Source organism: Girardinichthys multiradiatus, chromosome 11 (assembly GCF_021462225.1).
Source record: "Girardinichthys multiradiatus isolate DD_20200921_A chromosome 11, DD_fGirMul_XY1, whole genome shotgun sequence".
In the NCBI taxonomy this organism is placed as follows: Eukaryota; Metazoa; Chordata; class Actinopteri; order Cyprinodontiformes; family Goodeidae; genus Girardinichthys; species Girardinichthys multiradiatus.
In genome coordinates, this window is record NC_061804.1 from 44019191 (window position 1) to 44042442 (window position 23252).

Consider the following 23252-nt stretch of genomic DNA (forward strand, 5'->3'; position numbering starts at 1 on the left):
GACAATTAATTCAATAATCAATTAATCACAATTAATATTATTGTTTCAGCCCTATTTGATCCAGTCAAGAACATTAGCATTTCTTTCTTCTAGAACTGCTTTCACATATGCAGATTACAATCCCTTTTTAAATTATTTCCTTGACAAAGTTGCCATACCAGGACCTGTATATCTACAAAATGTCTGGATACTCCCTCTCTCAACTCTAGTACATTTTCACCCCAGTGTCAATAAAAGATATCACAGTGTTGGGTTAAATGAAACAGTCTTCTAGCCCCCTACATGTTTTTGCATGGATATATTTCACTGTATTGGCCCCAGTGTTGTAAAACTGATAAACTCTTCTCTTTGTTCTGGCTCGGTGCCTTGCTTTTTAAAAAAAAAAAAAGCTGTTGTCTGCCAATGAAGCACATCACATTATTCTATTCGTGACAACCACAGACCTATCCCCAAATTACCATTTTAATTAAAGGCTGTAGCAGAACAACCGAAACGCTTTTTGGAGGAAAAAGACATCATGGATACCTTTCAATCTGTTTTTTGCAAATTGCGCTCCATAGAGACAGCGTTATTAAAAAAGACTTGCTGATAGTGGCCAACTCTGGAAACTATACTGTGCTGATTTTTTTAGACTTGTTGGACCACTTGTTTGCTGAATATTGGACTACTTGCATGGTGCGGGTCGTCACTATGCCTTTCCAACGGCATCGGCCATTTTGTATCCAGGACAGTCCGCTCCGACATATCCCGTCGAACACTACGACTGATGTTACGAGGCGTCCCAAGTCTGACGTCACAAGACGCTATATAACAGGGCCTCCATTTTGAACACCCCACTTTTCAGCTGGAGACCGGGTTCGGTTACCAATATCTGAAGCATCACCTGGAGAAGAGTCCCGAGTGGATCTCATTTATTCTCTCTCGTTGGCCAACAAACACTTCATAACTGAGGTTTCTGGACTAGGAAGGCCAGAAATTTCACTTTGCCGATCGAAGACGTGAGTTTAACACGTAACTAAAAACAAGGAGTTTCAAGGAGACGAACCGCCACCGTGTTTCATCCGAAATCGACTTTGATCGTCAGATCATATTTTTCCTTTTCGCCAAGGAGGCCAGAGGACAAAGATTGACCGTTTTTCCTGAAGTTAATTGTGGACGCACAGTTAACTTCCAAATGCTGTTGGTAGTACCACACAGCCATTTCAAAAGCGATGGAGACTGAGGTTTTCAGACAGTGGCTCAAAGGCTTTGGAATGCTCTTCCACTATGCTGCACAGACTCCACAGACTCTTTTAAAAACTACTAAAGAAATTTTTTATTCAGATCTGCCTTTTACTCATGTGTTTCCTGTTTTAATTATTTTGTTCTTTGTGAAGCACTTTGTGATGTTTATGTCTGTGAAAGGTACTATAGAAATACAATTTTACGTACTCACTTAAGGTTTGAAATTATTAATTAAAGTCTTAATATTTTACAACACGAAAACCTGACATTTTAACAATGCCAAATAACCTCAATTTTATTCTCTTGATTCTAAATTAAAATTAATTTTGTTCAGTTTATTTACTTTTTGAGACAAATCAGAACTTGAACATTTTTATTCCCAGCAACAACTGAGTTGCTTGGGACTAGTGTTTAGGTAACAATTTGAATAATAATGTCACTTAAAACTTACAAAAATTGTACAATGAAAACATGGCTATGTTTATTTCAATGAATAATGCTCCGTCTTAGACCAGAAATATAATACTGTAATTGATTATCCATAGAAAGCTATTCAATCATCACTGCTTTCTTTCCAGTGATGACTTTCCAGATGCAGTCGATTTGTGCAGTGCAGGTTTTGATCAGCACATTCAGGTGCACATGACTGTAATGATACATCACAAGATGTTATAAATAAAAGTGCTTTCCTCTCAATGTGAGGGCCTTATGCTTTTAAGTGCTTTTATATGCCAGTCCAACAATAAGCTTTAGAAGAGCCCCTGCTGAGTCTTTTCACGTTTTAAGAATATGAGCATGTGGAGGGGAAAAAACTGCGACACTTAAGACTTGTCACAAAGACCCTGTCAAGCTGTTGGCTTGGATGTATAATCTAAGTTTGGACAAGAGATTTTTTTTCTTTGGTGTAGAGCAGGAATGCTGAACTTGCGGCTCACGAGGAACACGAGGCTCTTCTCCCTGCAGCTCACAGCTACAGTACTTGACTGATCTATCAAGGTTCTTGTTTAACTTCTTGTTTAATGGGTATTTTATTTTTAAAGACATATTTATTTTGAAACTATTATTAACTTTAGCCGGCATTGGAATTCTTTATCTAGTGAGGAAGCTTTAAACACGTCTGCAGTTCAGTCATCTTTATTGCTTTATTGTTACTAAAACCAATCCACTAGGGGCGAACAGTTAAACCAGAAAGTTCTATGACCTCATAACACAAGTCATTTTTACTTGTTGGCACAGCACACATGTACTCCATACCCTTCTCCCCTGCCACACTGAGAACCAAGAAAAACATTCACAATCTCAGTTACTCATCTACTAAGGTCTACCCATCCATTTCAAAATTTACTAATTTTGCCTGACTGAGTCACAATTAAGGTCACGGTAAAGGTGCATCCCTCTTGCCAGACGATGACACCCAGGATACCCTTAAACGTGAGTTCAGTGTTATTGTGTCGTCATTGATTCAGGAAAACGCAACGTTGAAAGATAACATGAAGAGGAACACAGAAGATTTTGTCAGTGTTCAAATCGGCTTCCCCCCACAGTCTAAAAACATGACTATTAGAGGAATTGGTCTCTCTAAATTGCCCTTAGGTGTGAATGGATGGGTGCGTAGTTGTAGGTGTCCTGTATGTCTCTGTGTTGCCCTGCGATGGATTGGCAACCTGTCCAGTATGGAGGACCGATCCTGACAAAATTAAAAATAAAAGCAGAAATATATATATTTTGTTTTTTCCTTTTCCTTACACATGCGTTTTCATCAAGAAATGTAAATGTTTTGTTTTTCCTTTTCCTCACACATGCGTTTTCATCAAGAAATGTACATATATTTTGTTTTTCCTTTTCCTTAAACATGCGTTTTTCATCAAGAAATGTAAATGTTTTGTTTTTCCTTTTCCTTACACATGCGTTTTCATCAAGAAATGTAAATGTTTTCTTTTTTCTTTTCCTTACACATGCCTTTGTTCTTTTGACATTTCCTCGCCTCTCTTTTTCCTTTACCGTATGCATTTCTGCTTCATTATACAAACGAGGAGGGCTGCCTTCTTCTCTCCAGCTCCTCTCCTATTGGTCAATATACAGGAAGGAGGAGGATCCATGTGCAGGCCGAGGGCGTGTCCCAATTCAGGGGCTGGATCCTTCCAAGGGCGTACTTGTGGGCTGATTACATCACAGCGCGGCCCGTAAGGTCTATCAGATGCTGCCGACAAATGTGTCCTTCTTTTGCCCGATTTGAAGGATGACTTGTGAGTATCCTTCTCGGTCCATCTTTTCCCATGATTCATTGCGGGTCGAAGCGTTTTGGTCAAACAGGGGCAGCCATGGCAGACCACACTGGCAAAAGCTGTGAGTAAACTGTGAAAAATTACACTTTCTGTGATACAAATGAACTTTTACAATGTTTTTAGTGCAGGAATATAACTGTGTAGACGTGAAAAATCTGCTTGATTTATCAAGACATCGCTTAATTTCAAACGTGCTCCGACGTGTTCGGAGTTTTCCGCTCCCACCGTAGTAACTGCCGGTTTGCTTCACCAGCCCTACCGGCGGTGGGGCGAGCCAGCCCGGTAGAGATCTGACCGGACTGTCGGCACTGAGCTCCTGCTGCCAGTCATCACAGTGAACGTTAAACACAAGTGATTTCTAACAGTTTATGTTAGTATTATTTTAATGTATTGTGTCATTTGTTCATGTAAGTCGATTTGACATTACAGGTGATATTAAAGTTAACCTGAATAAATGGACGATTTTATGTAATCCTACCGTATCGCTGTAGAGTGTGATTGAGAATAAATAAGCTTTTAAATATTCATTTTTGATGAAGAAATATGCTATATGTGTTTTTAAAAGTATATTTATAATTCAGCTAGCATTATAATTTGTGATTCCAGGTACAGTTGAAGAGAAATACACTTTCAAATGCAAGCAAATCTCAGTAAAGAAGTGAAAAGTTTGAAAGAGCTTGTTTTAGGCATTTGCATAGAAATATTTTAATATGTTCTGCAAATTAAGACAAATGGAAAATAAAAAAAACAGACTTTTTTTACACTGATATTAAGCAAGATGTTTTTTTGTTGTTGTTTTTGTTTAGGGACAAGGGAGCAGACGGGCCAGTTTATTAAGCTCTGGGGTGAGAACCACCACCTTTTTATTGGAGTTAAAAACTCAGCCACTGTGGCTTGGAGGTACAATAACTACATTCTTTGCAGTCAGTCTCTGTCCAGTTTCAATAACTCCTATCTTTCTAAGTTTCATAAATATCCATCCAGTGATTAACATACTTCTTTTGGTTTTCCCTCTTTCTTTTTGCTTGTTTAGGACAATTCTGGAGAAGATGGACCAACAGGGGAAGATCACCCCCTTGCAGGCCAAAAAAAAGTGGGACAATATTAAAAGGAAATATAAAGTTTGTTCAGAACTTCTCATGTCACACACAAATAAAAAATATTTCTCAAAGTCTTATTGGTTTCTCTGTTTAGTCAACTCTTCTTTTATTCCCTCTAACTTTAGGATTGTAAGTATCCAGGGTCAGGAGAGGGAGTCAGTGAAAAGCCCACTGCTGCTACTTGGCCCTGGTTTGTCCTTATGGATGAGGTGTTGGGACAGAGGTCTTCCACAACACCTCCTGTCCTAATTGCCTCCATCCCTGAGGACACTCCAGGGCCAAGCTGAGTGGTGGGTAACCAGACGGAGAAGGAAGACAGTGAGCCAGCAGGAAGGGGTCAGAAAAGAAAGAGGGACAGATATGAGGAGATGATGGAGTTGATCAGGGAGGATATGAGGACACAGAGAATGGACAGACTGTTTTCCATCTTAGAAAGAAGGGTACTGAAATAAGGTGCTATATAAGAAATAATATTAAGTTTTGTTCAGATAGTTTCTTAAAGTTTTAAGCTGTTCTAATAAATTTCAATATTGTTTTTGTCACCAATGTATTTTATTTCCATTTGACCTAACAATACATCAACTTCATTTAAATTTCTAAACACAGTTTATTTTGAAAATTACAAATAGCTATTTAAAAAGAATGTGGAAAAAAGAACATTCAAACAGATCAAGATTACAAAACAAAAGGCATAAAATAAAACTATGTACAAATATTTACAACGGCGACAGCAGGATCAACCTGAGTGACCGGTTCCTGGAAAAACCTCTTCAACAGAACAAAAAGGCAGAAAGTCTCTGGCGGTGTGGCTAAATCTCTCGCAAGGTCAGAGACATGGATGGGACGCTGCAACTGAGACCTGTGGTTTGTCTTTCTGGATGGTGAGCAAAGCATCACACAGGTGGTCTTCAGATGTTTGTGATGCCTCTTTCCGCTGTCCACATCATCAAGTTTAAAGGGCTGGCTGGACCACATCACTTAGATGTAATCAGGAATATGCAGAATTAGAAGATGGTGCTCACAAAATATGACAATTAGTCATACCCCTCATACATTAATCACATCTATAATATTATACCTGCCTGCATACAGTAGTCATGTTCTGGTGGTGTGTATATATGTATATATATATATATATATATACATATATACACTGCTGAAAAAAAAATAAAGGGAACCCTTAAACTACATTTCCAAGTAGGAGAACTTGCAAAGTTGCAGGGTGTTCAAATACTTTTTTTTTTCTCTCTCTCTCTCTCTATCTATCTATCTATCTATCTATCTATCTATCTATCTATCTATCTATCTATCTATCTATCTATCTATCTATCTATCTATCTATCTATCTATCTATCTATCTATCTATCTATCTATCTATCTATCTATCTATCTATCTATCTATCTATCTATCTATCTATCTATCTATCTATCTATCTATCTATCTATCTATCTATCTATCTATCTATCTATCTATCTATCTTTTCTATCTATCTATCTATCTATCTATCTATCTATCTATCTATCTATCTATCTATCTATCTATCTATCTATCTATCTATCTATCTATCTATCTATCTATCTATCTATCTATCTATCTATCTATCTATCTATCTATCTATCTATCTATCTATCTATCTATCTATCTATCTATCTATCTATCTATCTATCTATCTATCTATCTATCTATCTATCTATCTATAAAGGGAACACTCAAATAACACATCCTAGATCTGAATGAATGAAATATTCTCATTGAATACTTTGTTCTGTAAAAAGTTGAATGTGCTGACAACAAAATCAGACAAAAATCATCAATGGAAATCAAATTTATTAACCAATAGAGGCCTGAATTTGGAGTCACACAAAATTAAAGTGGAAAAACACACTACAGGCTGATCCAACTTTGATGTAATGTCCTTAAAACAAGTCAAAATGAGGCTCAGTATTGTGTGTGACCTCCATGTGTCTGTATGACCTCCCTACAACACCTGGGCATGCTCCTGATGAGACGGCGGATGGTCTCCTGAGGGATCTCCTCCCAGACCTGGACGAAAGCATCCGCCAACTCCTGGACAGTCTGTGGTGCAACGTTGGTGGATGGAGCGAGACATGATGTCCCAGATGTGCTCAATCAGATTCAGGTCTGGGGAACGGGCGGGCCAGTCCATAGCTTCAATGTCTTCCTCTTGCAGGAACTGCTGACGCACTCCATCCACATGAGGTCTAGCATTGTCCTGCATTAGGAGGAACCCAGGGCCAACCGCACCAGCATATGGTCTCACAAGGGGTCTGAGGATCTCATCTTGGTACCTAATGGCAGTCAGGCTACCTCCGGCGAGCACACGGAAATAAATGCCACCCCGCACCATTACTGACCCACTGCCAAACCGGTCATGCTGAAGGATGTTGCAGGCAGCAGATCGCTCTCCACGGTGTCTCCATACTCTGTCACGTCTGTCACATGTGCTCAGTGTGAACCTGCTTTCATCTGTGAAGAGCACAGGGCGCCAGTGGCTAATTTGCCAATCCTGGTGTTCTCTGGCAAATGCCAAGCGTCCTGCTCGGTGTTGGCCTGTGAGCACAACCCCCATTTGTGGACGTCGGGCCATCATACCATCCTCATGGAGTCAGTTTCTAACCGTTTTTGCAGACACATGCACATTTGTGGCCTGCTGGAGGTCATTTAGCAGGGCTCTGGCAGTGCTCCTCCTGTTCCTCCTTGCACAAAGGTGGAGGTAGCGGTCCTGCTGCTGGGTGGTTGCCCTCCTACGTCCTCCTCCACGTCTCCTGGTCTCCTGGTAGCGCCTCCAGGCTCTGGACACTACGCTGACAGACACATCAAACCTTCTTGCCACACCTCGCATTGATGTGTCATCCTGGATGAGCTGCACTACCTGAGCCACTTGTGTGGGTTGTAGAGTCCGTCTCATGCTACCACGAGTGTGAAAGCACCACCAACATTCAAAAGTGACCAAAACATCAGCCAGAAAGCATAGGTACTGAGAAGTGGTCTGTGGTCCCCACCTGCAGAACCACTCCTTTATTGAGTGTGTCTTGCTAATCGCCAAAGATTTCCCCCTGTTTTCTATTCCATTTGCACAACGTGTGAAATTGATTGTCAATCAGTGTTGCTTCCGGAGTGGACAGTTTGATTTCACATCTGCCTTTTTGTTCTGTTGAAGAGGTTTTTCCAGGAACCGGTCACTCAGGTTGATCCTGCTGTCGCCGTTGTAAATATTTGTACATAGTTTTATTTTATGCCTTTTGTTTTGTAATCTTGATCTGTTTGAATGTTCTTTTTTCCACATTCTGTTTAAAATGCTATTTGTAATTTTCAAAATAAACTGTGTTTAGAAATTTAAATGAAGTTGATGTATTGTTAGGTCAAATGGAAATAAAATACATTGGTGACAAAAACAATATTAAAATGTATTAGAATAGTTTAAAACTTTAAGAAACTATCTGAACAACATTTAATATTATTTGTTATATAGCACCTTATTTCAGTACCATTCTTTCTAAGATGGAAAACAGTCTGTCCATTCTCTGTGTCCTCATGTCCTCCCTGATCAACTCCATCATCTCCTCATATCTGTCCCTCTTTCTTTTCTGACCCCTTCCTGCTGGCTCACTGTCTTCCTTCTCTGTCTGGTTACCCACCACTCCGCTTGGCCCTGGAGTGTCCTCAGGGATGGAGACAATTAGGACAGGAGGTGTTGTGGAAGACCTCTGTCCCAACACCTCATCCATAAGGACAAACCAGGGCCAAGTAGCAGCACTGGGCTGCTACTTGGCCCAAAAATATATGTACAATTCTTGATGAAAACGCATGTTTAAGGAAAAGGAGAAACAAAATATATATATTTCTGCTTTTATTTTTAATTTTGTCGGGATCGGTCCTCCACAGTCCAGGATGTATGCCGCCTCTCGCCGGTAGACTGCTGGAGATAGGCACCAGCTTCCCCGTGACCCACTATGGTATACTGTGTCTGGCTGAATCTTGGGTCCGCCTTTTTCTGATTTGTAATAGAAAAATCTGGCCAAAAATGGACCCATCGCCAGCACAACAGTGGTGCACCCATGTTGATGAGACCCTTTCCTGGTTGCGTTACAGCTTGGAGGAAATAATTTCCACATTACGTTCTGGCAATCTTGTCTCCGAGACGCCACCGTCACAAAGAAACCACGCCCAAGTGACACGGACAACAGCAGAGGTAAGGGAGCCACACCTATCTCCGCTTGAGATGTTCAGGGGAGACCCAGACCAGTGTCGAGCTTTCCTAACTCAGTGTGAAATTCATTTTGAGCTTCAGCCATCATCTTTTCCCACTGAACGTTCCAAGGTGGCTTTTGTTATATCTCTGCTGGCAGGAAAGGTAAAACAGTGGGGACCTGCTGAATGGCATAACAGGTCTGTATCTTGTAACCTCTATGAAACTTTTTCCAAGGAACTCATTCGAATTTTTGACCCTGTTATTCCAAGTCGTGAGGCCGCAAGAGGATTGCTGTCCCTCAAACAGGGTGATCAGCCTGTCTCGTCCTATATAATTGACTTTCATTTGTTGGCCGCAGAGAGCCGTTGGAATGAGGCAGCACAGATGGATGCATTCATGAAAGGACTAAACGCAGACATCAAGGATGAGTTAGCGACCCGTGACTACCCTTCTTCCCTGAAACAACTCGAGGATCTGGCTGCTCGCATTGATATTCGGCTGGCAGAGAGAAGGAGGGAGAAGCGACATGAGGAGGGTTGCTCATCATTAACTCAGGTTTCTGCACACTGGCATGAGAGAAGGAGTCGGTCACCTCTCACTGAGGAAAATGATAATTGTGAGCCCATGCAATTGGGCAGAACCAAGATTACCCCTGAGGAGAAAGATCGTCGAAGAAGATTCAAGCTCTGTTTTATTATAGAGAAAAGGGACATTTAGCACTCAGGTGTCCATTAAAAGGACAGGCTCAGCAGAGGAAGGGAGGTCTCTACTGAGCTGAAGTCAACTAACTGCCTTCTCCTTCTTGTTTCCTGCTCGTTTTCAAACCTCTTCCATGTCTCTCCAGGGGGCCGTGTTTATTGATTCAGGAGCAGACACTGAATTCATGGACGAAACATTTGCAAATAAGAACGGCATAAAACTTATTCCGTCAGCTGACACAAGAAATGTGCTAGCATTGGATGGTCACAGCATGAACAATTCACATCTCAGGACGGAGGAGATTACCTTAACAGTTGGAGGTAATCATCAAGAAAAAGTAACTTTCATGATCATTAATTCACCTGAACTTCCTGTAGTCCTAGGGGCCTCCTGGTTGCAGAAACACAACCCTCATATTGACTGGAAGAAAAAAGAAGTTCTGGGTTGGTCTGAGTCATGTTCAGCTGACTGCCTTTTGTCTGCTGCTACGGAGGTTAGTGTGGAAAATGAGGTTGAGAAGACCTATCCGGATTTATCCAAGGTACCGCAAGAATACCATGATTTAAAGGAAGTATTTAATAAGATCAAGGCCACAGCTCTGCCACCCCACAGACCGTATGATTGTGCTATTGATTTGCTTCCTGGCACATCACCCCCTAAAGGCAGAATCTATTCATTGTCTGGTCCAGAGCACAGGGCCATGAAGAAGTATGTTGATGAGGCATTAAAGGCAGGGCACATTCAACCTTCTTCCTCTCCTGCAGGTGCTGGTTTCTTTTTAGTTGGGAAGAAGGATGGTTCGTTGAGACCATGCATTGATTATAGAGGCCTTAATGAGATAACAGTTAAAAATAGATACCCCTTACCACTCATGAACACAGCTTTTGATCAGATCCAGGGAGCCAAGATATTTTCTAAGCTGGATCTAAGGAATGCATATCATCTGGTCCGAATCAGAGAAGGAGATGAGTGGAAAACGGCTTTCAACACGCCTACGGGCCATTATGAATACAAGGTCATGCTATTTGGACTTACTAACGCTCCTGCAGTTTTTCAGTCATTGGTCAATGATGTTCTAAGAGACATGGTGGGTCAATTCGTATTTGTTTATCTTGATGACATACTGATTTATTCTCAAGATCTGGAGACCCACAGAAAACATGTCAGAGCTGTTCTCTTGCGTCTTCTCCAAAACCAGTTGTTCGTGAAGGCAGAAAAATGTGAGTTTCACATAACTACCACTTCCTTTTTAGGCTTCATCTTTTCCCCAGATAAAGTGCTTGTTGACCCCTCCAAAGTGAAGGCCGAATTGGAATGGCCTGTTCCAACTGATCGCAAGCAGCTTCAAAGATTTCTGGGCTTCACAAACTTTTATAGGAGGTTTATCAAAAATTACAGCCTGGTTGCTACTCCCCTGAATGCTCTTACCTCTTCCAAGGCAAGATTTTTGTGGAATAAGGATGCAGAGAAGGCCTTGAATAAGTTGAAGGAACTCTTCACGTCAGCTCCTGTGTTACAGTCTCCTGACCCAGAGAGACAGTTTATCGTGGAGGTGGATGCCTCAAGCACTGGGGTCGGATCCGTATTAAGCCAAAGAGGTGAGGATGATCCTGTTCACCCATGTGCCTTCTTTTCAAGGACTCTGTCACAGGCTGAGCGGAATTACGACGTGGGAAACAGAGAGTTATTGGCTGTCAAGTTGGCATTGACAGAGTGGAGACATTGGCTGGAGGGGACTAAGGAGCCGTTTATGGTGTGGACTGACCATAAGAACTTGGAGTACCTGAAATCAGCAAAACGGCTAAACCCCAGGCAGGCAAGGTGGGCTCTGTTTTTTGGTCGTTTTAATTTCTCCCTGTCTTACAGGCCAGGGAGTAAAAATGGCAAACCTGACGCCCTTTCCCGGATTCAAGAGCCTGCAGAATCTCAGTCTGCGGGTGAAGAGGAGTTTATCCTTCCTGAACCTGTCAGGTTGTCTGTGTCCCGAGTGGAGGTGGAAAGTGAGGTCCAGGAGGCCATTAGGGATCTGCCTATCCCACCATCATGTCCACCTGACCGCTGTTTTGTTCCTGAACGCCTTGTGCCAAAGGTACTGGAGTCTTGTCATTGCTCTCATTTCGTTTGTCATCCTGGAATCAGCAGAACCATTCAGACAGTTCAAACTCAGTTTTGGTGGCCATCGCTGGTTAAGGATGTCAAAGACTTTGTTTCTGAATGCACTCAATGTTGTCAAGCCAAGCCTTCTCGTCGCCCCCCTGCGGGGTTGTTGCACCCATTGCCCATCCCCCCTCGCCCGTGGTCGCACATTGTGATGGATTTTGTGACAGGTTTACTGGTTGCAAATGGTCACTCTGTACTACTAACCATAATTGAAAGATTTTCAAAGATGGTTCATTTGGTGTCCCTGGAGAAGCTTCCATCTGCAAAGGAGATGGGTGAGATATTGACCAGAGACGTTTTTAGGCTCCATGGAATTCCTACTGACATTGTTTCCGATAGAGGACCCCAGTTTGTGTTACGTTTTTGGAAGGAGTTTTGTTCTTTGTTGGGAATTTCTGTTAGTCTTTCTTCAGGGTTTCATCCTCAGTATGATGGCCAAACCGAAAGAGCCAACCAAGAAGTAGAAACCAAACTTCACATTTTATGTGAGTCAGACCCGACCAAGTGGTCACAAAATTTGTCCTGGGTTGAATATGCCATGAACTCTATGCAATCAAGTGCCACTGGTTTGTCCCCTTTTCATGTTGTGTTTGGTTTCCAGCCACCCATGTTTTCAGTTCAGGAGAGAGAGGCTAATGTTCCGTCCACTCAAGCGGCTGCCCTAAGGTGCCAAAGAATATGGAGAAAGGCTAGGAGGTCGATGATCACAATGTCACCGGTTCAGTCAAGAACAGCCAACCGGAGACGGACCCCTGCCCCTAAGTACCAGGTGGGGCAGAAAGTTTGGCTCTCTGCCAAGGACCTCCCATTAAGGGTAGAATCCTGGAAATTGGCACCCCGATTTGTTGGACCTTTCCCAATCTCCAAGATCATCAACCCTGTTGCTGTACGGCTGAGATTACCCAACTCCATGAGGATTCACCCCACGATCCATGTTTCTCAGGTCAAGCCCTTCGTGGAGCCCCGACTTGGGCTTGACTTGAGGTTGACTCAAAATAAACATTTTCTGTTGTTTATTGTAGTGAAGGAACCGTGTTGCCCAGTGTGTATGTGGCTAATTAGTGTGTTCTTAATAGTTTGGAGATTAATGACACAGAACAATAAGCTCATATAGAATTTTCTCAGCTTTACCTTTAGAATTGGCTTAAAGGAGTGTCAAATTACAATCAGCTATACATTATTAGATGCTAAATGCAGAATTAGTTAACCCATGCTGAAGTTGCCCTATTATACCAGCCATTTAACATCCCCTGCAGCAGTGGGAGATTTTGCTGAAGTATAGTTGACTTATCAGACAAAGGTCAAACAACAACCTGAGCATCATGTCAAGCAGGACTTAAATAAGGAGACAACTTGTTAAAACTCTTGTGAGAAAACTGCCCAACGATAATGCAATTTATATTCTGTTCTATGGCCACACAGCATGTCCAGTGTGTGGCGTGAGTTTAAACTGAGAAGACAGCAGCAGCCAGCACCCATCAGAGTATCCATCCTCTCTATGAACGCCACTAACAGGAGAGATGGTCCTTCTGAGACACCTTCTTGTCTCACTCCTCGGTTCTCCTTGCGTACATCAAACACATCAGGAAGACAAAGCCCTTGTCCCATTCCATTTATTTGCTATCTTAATCATTTCAGCCTGATATTTTTTTGTATTTTTGTACAATTTATTTAATGTCTTTCTGCACTATGTAAGCAGTTACCCATACAGACATCATAACAGTCGGTTCAGATATGCTATTGTGGGGAAATGCCATACTTTATATCATACGTCCTCTTTACGCAACAGAAAATAAGCTAAATCCTGCAACTGAGCCCTCTATGGCATATTGGATAGCTGTAGGTAGGGGGGTGATTATTTTTTTGCAGCAACATTTTGTGTCCACATATTTCTCTTATGCAGATTTTTATTGAATGTGCCAACTATTCACAAGAAAGTAATTTGATTATGCACTTAAATGTTTTCAATAACTTGAACATAAATAAAATGCATTTATAATGTTTATTTGTATTTTGCACACCTTTTTGGTGACACAAACGCTCAATTTAATCTTGTCCGCAGTGCAAAGTAATAAACCTTCTCAGTAAATTTAGGCTATATGATTCCAAAACTTTAATTTTTTCTTAAATAACTTTATAAACCAGACTTAACTTAATCTCATTATGCAATTTAATTTGGTGGAACTTTTTTTCCTGTTTGCATCATCAACAAAGTGGAGGATGAGAACATTGAAGGTGACTGTCTTCATAAAAATGGAATCAACAAATACTATTGGCCCAGCCGAAGGAAAGACATCAGTTGGTATGATGACAGCCAGGTACTTTGCCTGACAGAGGAGCCAAATGCTGTCAATAAAAGATATCTGCAGCTCAGTCCTCCCACATGGAGGTTAATTGAAGAGCTGATATAGTGTAGATGCTTATCAACTTCATGCCATTCATGAGATGGTTTGCTTGTCAATGTTAATGACCAGTTCAGGTTTGATGTTAACTTGTAACAATCTTGTGTTGTTACCAACTGCTTATTTTGCACTGATTTTTCATGATTAGGAAATGTGCTAAGGTGTTTCATTGCTTTTATATGAATCACAAAATAGCCAAAATAAAATATGATTTCTTATTAATGTCTCCTGTAATATTCTGAACTGAAGCATGCTTTGTCTCTTCTCATTATGCTCTACATCTCATGTTCCATGTAATATGGAACCTCATGCACACATTTAATGTAATGTTTTGTTTCCTTCAATTTTCACAATTCAAGGAAATCAAGTAGGACATACAGATGACATCCAGTTTTTGTAATACCACATTATTTGGAGTTCCAGTCATTCTAAGTGGCAAAAAAAGATGGAAATCGTCGGATTTTAGAATTGGAAACAAAGATTTTCCACCCTGTTACGTTCTGTTCCACCCTGTTAGTAAAGATTTTTATTGAAATAATTTTTAAAACGCAGAAACTATTTTGAATATTTTTGTGCCATATTGGGAAGTAATGAACATTAAATGTATAGATACATAAAGGTTTTGAAAACTATCAACATTTTCCTCGCTGTCAGTAAAAACGGGTAAAAATTATATTGTACGTTTTATATTACAGATATATACTATTCGTAAGCAAGTAATCTGTTACAGTTTTTAAATATATATATATATATATTATGATAACAAAAGGGACATAATCTTTCTAAGAAAAAGTAAGTTTTATCAATATTTACATATACAGTACAGACCAAATGTTTGGACACACCTTCTCATTCAAAGATTTTTCTTTATTTTCATGACTATGAATATTGTAGCTTCACACTGAAGGCATCAAAACTATGAATTAACACATGTGGAATTATATACTGAACAAAAAAGTGTGAAACAACTGAAAATATGTCTTATATTCTAGGTTCTTCAAAGTAGCCACCTTTTGCTTTGATTACTGCTCTGCACAATCTTGGCATTCTGTTGATTCTGTCTCTACATGCTCATCCGGGAGGAGGGAATGCTGCACGTCACTGACTGGATGCAATCTGCTGGGTTTCCTTAGATAGAAAAACTTTTTATCCAATTTGAATAAAAAGCTAACTCCAACTGCACTGTTCAATTGTTAGGATTAATTGGAATGTGTGTACCTGACTGTTGTGAAGTGCCTTGAATACAACATGTGTTGTGAATTGGCGCTATATAAATAAAACTGAATTGAATTGAAAAACATGTTGTTAACGCGAAAACAACATGTCTACGTGTTGTCAAGGTGTTGTCAATGTGTTGTCAACGCGTCAGAAGTCACGTGTTTTTGAACTAGATGGCTTTCCATACTTATCAGCCGCAGTGCATAACATCCACAAAGCGCTTCTCTTCCTCTCCGCCATCACGGGCTGCTGTTAAAGCTCTCCTGCCAGAGCAGGGAGGGGAGGGCAGTGAGCAGGAGAGAGAGGTGTTGTTTAATCTAACCTACATAATGAGCTACAACAACATTAAATTTCCCTTTGGAATTAATAAAGTATTTTTGAATTGAATTGAATTTGCACAGTGAGAGAGAAGCTGCGCTCGGCTGAACTGAAATTTGAGAAATTTGGTGGATGCATAGAAGAGAATTTGAAACTAATGTGTCAAACTCACCATGCTAGTATTGGTCCGATACTGATCCCGAGTTGGCAACAATATTTTCCATCGATCCATGCACCTCTAGCTTTGTTATTTTCCAGCGTGAGGAATGTCATGTGTGGTATGTGTGCGTGTGAAGTCAGGAAAATGCATGCTTCTCACACTCATTGTGTGAGGCTTGAGCACTCTTAAAACTTAAAAGCACAATGTTAACATATTAAAATGTCAATCAAAGAAGCAGACTCATGTAAAAACCAACACCCAGAAACGGTCATGTTAGCATCATATCAAGTGACATGGGATATTGCTTGTGTCATGTCAATAAAATATTTGCATAAGTTCAAGTCTTTATTGAAGCAAAGAGCTTCATAGTCGTTAAATACTTAGTTACGCCACAAGAAGCCATACAGTGAAGGTGAATTTATAAAATCTTGTCTTCGAGATGTTTTGGCTATCCTTACACCTGAAAATGAGAGTTTGAAGAAAGTGTCTGAAGTGCAGCTGTCACGACACACTGTTGAACACAGAATATGTGATATTAATACCTCAATTGAAATGTTAGTATACACTGATCACTTTGTGCCATTAAGAGACAGGACTTGTGGCACTGAGCTGAAAGAGTCTCAAATAAATGTTGTTGAAAAGGTTGTTGAAAAGGCAAATTTGCAGTTATCAAAAGCTAACAGCAATGACCACAGATGGTGTACCAGCTATGACAGATTCTGCAAACAGCCTCATAGGTCTGATAACCATTTCCCAGAGTTTTGGACATTTCATTGCATCATCCACTAAGAACACCTGGTATCTAGGAGACTGAATAAAGGTCACATCATGAAACCTGTTTAAGAAGGTGTTAATTTTATTCACACTCATGCACTGTATCATAGACAGTTCGAGAACCTCATTGCTGAACTTGATGATGACTTTCCTAGTGATCTTTTTTAATGCACTGAGCGATGGCTTTCAAGAGGTAATGTGCTTTCCTGTTTATTTGCACTTTTAACCCAGTTAAGGTCTTTATGTAAGAGAAACATAAGATCAACCCGCAGCTACATGACCACCAATGGGATTTAGATTTTGGGGTTTCTAGTTGACGTCCTGCACCATTTGAACAAACTGAATTTTATCTGCAGGGTAAATGAAAAATTCTTCCTGACCTGGTTCAGAGTGCTTTTGCATTTTACAACAAACTTAAACTCTTTCACATCCATCTTCATAAATGAGAGTACAATCATTTTCCTTCCTTTTCGGCAGCAAGTGAAGAGACTCTCAAAAGGGAGAATGACTTACTACGCAACACTGTTTGAAAGCCTACAGCAGAGATTTGAGGACAGGTTCTGCAACCTGAATAGAAAAAAGACCACATATCGCAACCCTCATTGACCCTTTCACTGCTGACTCAGACAGTTTACAAGCCTCATTGGTGGCAGATGAGGCAGTAGTTGGAGCTGATTGAACTCTCTGAAGATGAGAGGTTAAAATTAGTTTGAAAAGAAGGAACCACAGACTTGTGGAAAACTGTGCCCACAGACAGTCAGTGTTTGTCACATTACAGGTCCTTCTCAAAAAATTAGCATATTGTGATAAAGTTCATTATTTTCTATAATGTAATGATGAAAATTTAATATTCATATATTTTAGATTCATTGCACATTAACTGAAATATTTCAGGTCTTTTATTGTCTTAATACGGATGATTTTGGCATACAGCTCATGAAAACCCAAAATTCCTATCTCACAAAATTAGCATATTTCATCCGACCAATAAAATAAAAGTGTTTTTAATACAAAAAACGTCAACCTTCAAATAATCATGTACAGTTATGCACTCAATACTTGGTCGGGAATCCTTTTGCAGAAATGACTGCTTCAACGCAGCGTGGCATGGAGGCAATCAGCCTGTGGCACTGCTGAGGTCTTATGGAGGCCCAGGATGCTTCGATAGCGGCCTTTAGCTCATCCAGAGTGTTGGGTCTTGAGTCTCTCAACGTTCTCTTCACAATATCCCACAGATTCTCTATGGGGTTCAGGTCAGGAGAGTTGGCAGGCCAATTGAGCACAGTGATACCATGGTCAGTAAACCATTTACCAGTGGTTTTGGCACTGTGAGCAGGTGCTGAAAAATGAAATCTTCATCTCCATAAAGCTTTTCAGCAGATGGAAGCATGAAGTGCTCCAAAATCTCCTGATAGCTAGCTGCATTGACCCTGCCCTTGATAAAACACAGTGGACCAACACCAGCAGCTGACACGGCACCCCAGACCATCACTGACTGTGGGTACTTGACACTGGACTTCTGGCATTTTGGCATTTCCTTCTCCCCAGTCTTCCTCCAGACTCTGGCACCTTGATTTCTGAATGACATGCAGAATTTGCTTTCATCCGAAAAAAGTACTTTGGACCACTGAGCAACAGTCCAGTGCTGCTTCTCTGTAGCCCAGGTCTGGGGAATGCGGCACCTGTAGCCCATTTCCTGCACGCCTGTGCACGGTGGCTCTGGATGTTTCTACTCCAGACTCAGTCCACTGCTTCCGCAGGTCCCCCAAGGTCTGGAATCGGCCCTTCTCCACAATCTTCCTCAGGGTTCGGTCACCTCTTCTCGTTGTGCAGTGTTTTCTGCCACACTTTTTCCTTCCCACAGACTTCCCACTGAGGTGCCTTGATACAGCACTCTGGGAACAGCCTATTCGTTCAGAAATTTCTTTCTGTGTCTTACCCTCTTGCTTGAGGGTGTCAATAGTGGCCTTCTGGACAGCAGTCAGGTCGGCAGTCTTACCCATGATTGGGGTTTTGAGTGATGAACCAGGCTGGGAGTTTTAAAGGCCTCAGGAATCTTTTGCAGGTGTTTAGAGTTAACTCGTTGATTCAGACGATTAGGTTCATAGCTCATTTAGAGACCCTTTTAATGATATGCTAATTTTGTGAGATAGGAATTTTGGGTTTTCGTGAGCTGTATGCCAAAATCATCCGTATTAAGACAATAAAAGACCTGAAATATTTCAGTTAGTGTGCAATGAATCTAAAATATATGAATGTTAAATTTTCATCATGACATTATGGAAAATAATGTACTTTATCACAATATGCTAATTTTTTGAGAAGGACCTGTATATATAACGACCAGTGTGAAAGCAAGTATTCAGACTGACCACCAGGATCCGGGGGGGGGGGCGCTGCTTGACTTGAAGTCGAGAAAAAGGGGCACAACCCTAGATGATCCTGAGGATATTTTGTGGTGTCAGCTATTTTTGTTTTCAGGTAATCAGTTAAGGAATAAGAAAATCTGATGTGAAAATGGTAAAAACTGCTTAGGTTTTTATTATAAGACATTTGAGTTATTAAAAATGTGTCTACATTTTGTTGTGCAGCTCTTTGCGATGCTGCTGTCTTATATTCTGTCTCTTGATGCTGAACTGGTTGGCATCAGGTTAAAAACAAAACTGAAAGTAAGAATGTATAGATAAACTTAAAGAAAGCACTGATAGAGTTATACTGCCAATTATTAAAACTGTATTCAGGTACTAAGGTAGCCAATTGTATTGGGGTTTTGACTGTTCAAAAAGAGACAAGTCAAAATTTGCATCCTTTTTTTTAAACATGACCACAATTTTATATGAATTGGTACTAAATAGTGAAAATGTACATTATGCTTTACTCTGAATTCCTTTAGTTAATTAAAGATACACAATTTTTGTGTTCAGACTGAAGTTCTTTTTAAATGAAAGAAATCAGTCTGGAACCGACCCCATTTAAATTAACTATTACTTTCACCACACAGCAAAACTGGTCTGTATTTATATAAAATCGAGATGCTAGAAGACTTACCAACTACAGATAACATATTTGCTGTTCATACATTCTTAACATAAGCCTCTTCTAAAAATAATGAACTATCCCTTCATAGTTACCTAACGTAATTATTATGTTTGTCTAAAATAACTGTGATCTTTTAGGAAGAACGAAGATCTCGTGAAAGAAAAGACAATAGTAAAAGTCAAAGAGTGGCATCTTTGTGTACAATCATAGTGTCATCATGCAAAGAGCATAACCTCTATCAACTCATTTAAAGCAACTCCTGTTGCCTTGTTGCTGTTAAACAGAGTACTGCTGAGGGGACAACCCTGAGGAACTCCACTGTCTCCAAGTGAACTGGCATTCAAAGTTTCTGTCTGATGCTACATACTACAAACAAAAGAGGAAAAAAATGACAGTCACAAAATAAATCTAGTTCATTATTGGGTCACGGGTAATATTTATTATCTATTTGACTGGCAAGTAGAAAATAAGGACCTTCATTCAAGGACAGCTGCCTTCTACATTAATATCCCTTTTCCACCAAAGCTGTTCAGAGCTCGTTCCAGTTCCCAAACATGATTTCAAACCAGTGTTGCATGTTTGCAAAGAAAAAAAGAGGTTTCATGGTTAAACTCAGACTATGCAGAATACTTGGTTCTTCTGGGTGAATCGTGAGTGGGTCAAAGCTGTTGCGTACAGAATCGATGGCGGTGTATTATCCTTTTCCATATTTACTGTAGTGTTTGGATGTTCTCTTTTTGCATTAAAATAAATATCTGTAAACACAGAAGAAATGTGAGCAGGTCATCAAGCTCTGCTACTTTGCTTTCCTTCCATGTTGTGTAACTTAGAAGGAAAGTGAATGCTGGTGATGAAGTATGCTTGTTTCCCAAAACCGGTGGAAACCTGCATTGGTTCTCAACAAAGCACCAAAGTTTTGTTGTTTTGGTGAAATTACAGGTCCTTCTCAAAATATTAGCATATTGTGATAAAGTTCATTATTTTCCATAATGTAATGATGAAAATTTAACATTCATATATTTTAGATTAATTGCACACTAACTGAAATATTTCAGGTCTTTTATTGTCTTAATACGGATGATTTTAGCATACAGCTCATGAAAACCCAAAATTCCTATCTCACAAAATTAGCATATTTCATTCGACCAATAAAAGAAAAGTGTTTTTAATACAAAAAACGTCAACCTTCAAATAATCATGTACAGTTATGCACTCAATACTTGGTCGGGAATCCTTTTGCGGAAATGACTGCTTCAATGCGGTGTGGCATGGAGGCAATCAGCCTGTGGCACTGCTGAGGTCTTATGGAGGCCCAGGATGCTTCGATAGCGGCCTTTAGCTCATCCAGAGTGTTGGGTCTTGAGTCTCTCAACGTTCTCTTCACAATATCCCACAGATTCTCTATGGGGTTCAGGTCAGGAGAGTTGGCAGGCCAATTGAGCACAGTGATAACATGGTCAGTAAACCATTTACCAGTGGTTTTGGCACTGTGAGCAGATGCCAGGTCGTGCTGAAAAATGAAATCTTCATCTCCATAAAGCTTTTCAGCAGATGGAAGCATGAAGTGCTCCAAAATCTCCTGATAGCTAGCTGCATTGACCCTGCCCTTGATAAAACACAGTGGACCAACACCAGCAGCTGACACGGCACCCCAGACCATCACTGACTGTGGGTACTTGACACTGGACTTCTGGCATTTTGGCATTTCCTTCTCCCCAGTCTTCCTCCAGACTATGGCACCTTGATTTCTGAATGACATGCAGAATTTGCTTTCATCCGAAAAAAGTACTTTGGACCACTGAGCAACAGTCCAGTGCTGCTTCTCTGTAGCCCAGGTCAGGCGCTTCTGCCGCTGTTTCTGGTTCAAAAGTGGCTTGACCTGGGGAATGCGGCACCTGTAGCCCATTTCCTGCACACGCCTGTGCACGGTGGCTCTGGATGTTTCTACTCCAGACTCAGTCCACTGCTTCCGCAGGTCCCCCAAGGTCTGGAATCGGCCCTTCTCCACAATCTTCCTCAGGGTCCGGTCACCTCTTCTCGTTGTGCAGCGTTTTCTGCCACACTTTTTCCTTCCCACAGACTTCCCACTGAGGTGCCTTGATACAGCACTCTGGGAACAGCCTATTCATTCAGAAATTTCTTTCTGTGTCTTACCCTCTTGCTTGAGGGTGTCAATAGTGGCCTTCTGGACAGCAGTCAGGTCGGCAGTCTTACCCATGATTGGGGTTTTGAGTGATGAACCAGGCTGGGAGTTTTAAAGGCCTCAGGAATCTTTTGCAGGTGTTTAGAGTTAACTCGTTGATTCAGATGATTAGGTTCATAACTCGTTTAGAGACCCTTTTAATGATATGCTAATTTTGTGAGATAGGAATTTTGGGTTTTCATGAGCTGTATTCCAAAATCATCCGTATTAAGACAATAAAAGACCTGAAATATTTCAGTTAGTGTGCAATAAATCTAAAATATATGAATGTTAAATTTTCATCATGACATTATGGAAAATAATGAACTTTATCACAATATGCTAATATTTTGAGAAGGACCTGTATATGAAAGATCATGCAGTGTGATCATTTTTGGGATAATAATGCATCTGTCATGACTGGCATCTGTATATAGTTCTTTTCACATATTGTGTTCGGTTTTTACACTCAATGAACAAGCTATACTTGCTTCAATGAACAAGCTATACTTGCTCTGTAGATGGCAATCTAAACAACTGCCTGTTTCTCTCTGCACAATGATACCATCTTGATTACTACCAGATTACCATCTTCCCTCTTTGAGACTCTTTTTGACCAGGATGTTAGGTAATGAGATCTTTGTGGAATATTACCTTGCAAACTCGAGGAAACACCTCAGTGGAAGCATCTCAGCAAATCAGTCCGGTGGACACTTTGTTTGTTTTAAGATGGAGCTTTACCTTAATGCTTTACAATCTGGGCCTCAACCCTACAATGATATACCACATTTCTGTCTATGTCTTCTTAAGTCCATGTTTCTATACATATGATATTTAAAGTGATTACACTGAAACATTCACAAATGTGGGCACATAAAGTCTGGCTCATATACAAAATAAAGAATTACTGGGAAACAAACAGCAGCAGTGACATGTAGGGCAAGTTCTGTTTTAAACGGCTGTCATGGTAACTGGTTGTTGTCCAAAAGAGACCTCTAACTTGCTCCCTATCTCATACGCATTTTTTAAGCCTCACAAAGAGTATTTGCCAAGATCTTTATTACTGTGGGCTTGAGCAATCAATACTAAAAGCCCTTTGGGGTTAGACATCCTAAATGTAAGTGACCATTACTTTCTAATAAAGAGATTGATGCTGGTAAAATTGTCTTCCTCACCCTAGAGCAATGGCTTTTGGACCGCAAGGGATGGTAAGTGCACTTAAAGGGTTTACTTTATTTTCAGACAAAGAGGCATTTGATGCCATGCTATTGTAAAGCGAGTCTTTGTCATGGTTAGAGAAAATTTTTATTTATTAATGTATATGTATTTGTATTTGGAAAAGATTTAAGAGTAAATTAAATCATTGTCTTTAATGCTAACATGATTAGGTGTTATGCTTCATATATAAAGTTATGTGCAATAATTTTATGTATGAAAACATCTGGAAACCAAATCAGGTCTACAATATTTTATTTAG

General features: G+C 40.4%; 1 protein-coding gene across 1 annotated transcript in view; it reads right to left on the bottom strand.

Moving 5' to 3' along the window:
* The window catches only part of ntm (neurotrimin), a 564691-nt gene that overhangs the window by 181483 nt on the left and 359956 nt on the right, over positions 1-23252 (bottom strand). The gene's annotated exons all lie outside the window — the stretch shown is intronic.